This window comes from Cajanus cajan, chromosome 8 (genome assembly GCF_000230855.2).
Source record: "Cajanus cajan strain Asha chromosome 8, NIPB_CcT2T_4, whole genome shotgun sequence".
Classification (NCBI taxonomy): Eukaryota; Viridiplantae; Streptophyta; class Magnoliopsida; order Fabales; family Fabaceae; genus Cajanus; species Cajanus cajan.
Window position 1 is genome coordinate 19038405 of NC_138524.1, and position 4806 is coordinate 19043210.

Below are 4806 nucleotides of genomic sequence, written 5' to 3' on the forward strand. Positions count from 1 at the left end.
TATTGTTTGTATTTAATATAAATTCTTTTTCCTCTTATTTATATGGATTTTTTATTTTACTCTAAAATTGAAATGTAATAATGCATAAAAATAGTAATTAATTTTATTTTTTAAATGCAAGAAAAAGGAAATTAATAAATATAATAATCACTCAATTATTCTACTTATTTTATTTTATTTTAATATTTTTGTATAAAGAGATTTAGGAGCGTACGTATGAGCTGTCCTACCTTAAAACGTGATACACATTGAACCATTATCTAAAATTATTAAATATACTAATATTTTTATACATGTGGTTTAGACAAGTTCTCTAAATTTTTTTTTTAAAAAAAACTTATAATTAAATTGGTCTTTTCGTTTTGTACCTTCACTCAAGTATTATAATTAAGTAATTTTATTCATTTAAATTTTAATTCAATAATTTTAATTTTTTTAATATCACAATTTTACAATTTTAATCTATTTTATTAAAAATTTAATAATTTTAAAATTATAATATACATATATATATATATATATATATATATATATATTTAATATCTTAAAATTATACAATTATTGAATTATAAATATAATTATCATATCACAATATTTATTAAAAACATTTTGTTAGTTTATACACTTCACCCACTAACGTTAATGTTTTTAATAAATATTGTGATATGATAATTATATTTTTAATACGATAATTAATTACTTTTTTATTTTCATGTGTTTTAAATGTTTTTAATTAAATCCATATATGTATATTATAAATGTTTTTAAAATTATTTTGAGTGGAACCTGCTGAGACCAGGAGGCCATTCCGTGCTCTCCTTGATGTTGCAATCGTGTCTTCGGTGCCCTTAAGGTAATTTATTGAACTGCAATGCTAATTGGCGTGATTTTGTTATAATAGTGGTGAGGTTGAATAATTGCGATGGTTTTCAGGGAGCTCTGGATGGGGGTTTGGATATTCCTCATAGTGACAAGAGGTTTGCTGGCTTTGATAAGGATAAGAAGGACCTTCATCCTGAGCTTCATCGCAAATATATCTTTGGAGGACATGTTGCTTCCTATACGAAGGCACGACTGAAGATTTTATTTAGTACCTATCTGCTCAATTGTTTAATGCAATATTTGGAGTTTCCAGTCATTTCTCTGACAACCTGTTCTTTGTTTTCTGCAGACGATGATGGAAGATGAACTAGAAAAATACCAATCACACTTCACTGAATATATCAGTGAATATTTGGAGTTATGTTTATAGTTTTACTCATTTTGTAGTTTAGAATGCATAATAATTTATAAGTTATTTAGATTATATATATGGTTGACATTTATCAACTCCTGTCATTTGTATGTAATTTGGTCCATTAAAAATATATGAATTATCTAGTATTTTATTAATTTGTAGTTTTTGTTCAGGGACCCTCCTAAAACAAGTCAAATATTTTAAAAAAATTAACCACTTTTAACATCGGTCATGCCATAACCGATAGCATGACCGATTTTAAAAGTTAGACTTTTAACATCGGTCAATGTCCCACTTTTTAAAATCGGTTCTTTTAAAATCGGTCAGAGAACCGATTTTAAAAATAAAAAATAACCGATTTTAAAAGTGTTTTTTTTACTAGTGAAAGTTTAATACTACTCTATTTATACCATCAATTACTTGAATTCAATATCAATTTCACATAATTACATACTTATAACTTCTCATAAAATCACCCAAAATGCATTCCTTTAGGATTTTCACAAGAACCCATGATCAATCTAAGATTCACAAGATTAGTTTGATATTCAAAATTAATTATACATATACGTTCAAGACATTAAATAAAGCCTTCAAGAATCGTATGGAAATAGAAACACAACACAAGTCACAAATTGGATTTCTCTTTCATACAACGCATACAATAGAGAAAAAATTGGGGTCAATCTCACTGCCCAACATATATCTCACACCTAGACTGAGACTACCCCTTATCTCAATGAACACGATGCGGATCTCTAAGGTGATATTCTATGATCTTTGGTTCTCCTAATTCTTTAGAGAATGAAGCATAGAAGAGAAAATAAAGTGAGAAGTATAAACGTAAAAACTGGTGTAACCCCTCTTAAAGTTCTTCAACTCACGTTTAACCTATTAATAAAATAATTAAATCATGACTACTCTTCTTCCTTTAAAATATTAAAACTTATAAATAAATAATATATCAAATAAACATATATTTTTTTCAAATATATATTTATTATAATTAGCTTCATAGCAGACATGACTCAAAAAGTTAGGACCTTTATTCCTCATATTCCTCGGTGTGGACAAATTTCTTCCGTGAACACTTACAAAACACGTTCACATGCTTTGGCAAAGTTTCATCCAATAAGTGTAACAAGTCGATTAAAGCACCCATAATTATTCTGCATGTACCAGCTAGACGGCCAAAAGAAGTTTTTGTTTCTCAACTGTGCTATGTTTTTCAGTATGGAACCCCCTCGACATAACATGCACTCATTCAGGATGCAAAGTCCACATATTCCTTTTCTTTAATTATCAACTTTAAAAATCTCCTTTTCACAAAAAACTAAAAAGAAATATTAATTGATATCGATAGTACATACGAGGTGTTTTGGGTACGTGGAATGATTTTTCAAGAGTTTTTGTAGATTTTGATTTTTTATGGCCACAAAATCTTGATATTATACCCTTCTATCATTAGTTAACAACACAGATCCTCTCCATTTAGGTAGTGTACATTTATTGTCTATTACTATATTTTTGGATATATAATGAGCATTGAAGATTTTTATGATTCACATTTAATCTCATTTATACTTCTAAAAATTATAGAAATGAAAGAGAGGATCCACTCAGTTTAGAATAGGGGAGGTGGAACAATTATTTTCTTCATATTCAGCACTAATATACATAGGTCTAATGTATCGGTTTTAAAAAATATTTTATATTCATTAAAGAACTTATGAGAATGTTTTTGCAATGTGAAAAATGATTTTTTACATCAACTAAACTATTTTTAACTGATGTAAAATTGTTGATTAAAGAGCCTTCACCACAACACAAACCTCTAGTGCAAAAGAGTGGTACAACATCGGGAACGTGAAATAAGTTGTAAGGAAATCAATTTAACAAGAGAAGTGATGATATTTTTGTAAATAATAACATCACTTTTAAAAACGATTATATTAGAAACGATTTTAAAACTACATACAAAATTGATTACTAAATTGGCCAAAAATATGTTACATCCATTAAATTATATCAGTAATATATATAACTGTATTAAATTTAAAAAATGTGGCTGCACAAATCAATCGATGTAATATCCGACATTATGTCTTTATTTTTCACTATTGCAGATAACAGAGAGTCCCACTAGCTAGATATTGAGAGGTATTGTGATACATATATTTCAATAAGGTGGTGAAAGAGTACTATCTCACTGAAGAATGATTATTGATTAAACGTAAAGGAGGAAGGTGCAGTGAAGTTTCCCACAAGTTGTTGGAGTTATTCCTCAAAAAAGAAAATGTGAACGTGCTTTATATATGTCAATGTCGGGTATAAATTATACATCCATAAATTTTATATTATATTGAGTTGTTATCACAATCAATTTTTGTAATTCATGATACAATACATATTATAAGAAAAAATGGCAAATATAATCAATCACTATTCCTAGTCACATCTGCAATTTTAGCGATATTGAAAAACTCAATTACTATATATTTGCTAGTACAATTTTATTTTATTTATATAATAGATATTGCTAGTACAATGATTAAGTGGTAATGAGTAGTGAGAAGCTAATAACAGCCCATGTGTGCATTGCATAATTAGTTTGGAGTTAGAAGTACATAACACGAAGCAATGCATCACCTTTTTCCTTGTTTCCAAATCAAAGATACTCTAGGGTTTTCGATTTTAGGAACATTAATTAAAAGAAGAAAAAAAAGATTGCCTTGAACATAAAGACAAAGGGATTTTATGCAATTATGCTTGGTTCCATTATCTTTTTAATTTTTAATATTACTCACTTATTTTTGTTTTTAATTTGAGCAATTTATTTAAGTGATTATTAAACTGCCTCGTTCCGTATAGATCCACACGAGTGATAAGGTGGTGGTGAAAGAAATATATGCAAAAATGGATTGTTTTCTTCTTAAAGAATATTTTTCATCAAATTGTTTAATTTCTTCTAAGCAAAGATATGGCTAACTTATGCCGCTTATGACTTTTCTTTTGCAGAAATTTAAACATATTTGATGAAATATGTGAATTGAAAATGGATAAATTTGTAATGGATTTTTTTTTTCAAGTAAAATGCTTATTTTGATTTTTCATTTTAAAAATGGCAAATAATTAATGACAAACACAGATTGGGTTTTGGTTAATGAGACAAAATATACCCAAGTGCACCCAACTTTTTCTAGTCATACTTAGCAATTATCCTTGACAAGAGATTCACTATATATAGGTTAACGAGTTAAAAATGAATCTTTACATGTTAAAATTAGAAATGCTAAAATTGACTCCTCTGGTTCACACGTGTTGATTTATTATAGGATGATATTTTAAATTGGTCAATAAGTCAATTTAATCTAATTCATTTTGTGGTGAGTGAAAAAAATTTAAAACGACTTAACCCATAGGTTAGGTGAGTTGCTTTACTATAGTTTTTTTTAAGAATAATAATAATAAAAAAACAAAAAAATAATTAAATATTTTTATTTTTAATAAATAAAGCAAAAAATTATAATTTTTTATTTCATAAAATTAAATCTATCGTTAATTCAAAG

General features: G+C 27.0%; 1 long non-coding RNA gene across 1 annotated transcript; it reads left to right on the plus strand.

Annotated features, from left to right (window-relative positions):
- The first annotated feature begins 766 nt into the window (after positions 1 to 766).
- Positions 767 to 1405, plus strand: LOC145950604 (uncharacterized). Its single transcript, XR_014428396.1, has 3 exons — positions 767 to 853; positions 934 to 1068; positions 1172 to 1405. It is a non-coding gene; the product is annotated as an uncharacterized LOC145950604 (long non-coding RNA).
- The last annotated feature ends 3401 nt before the right edge of the window (positions 1406 to 4806 follow it).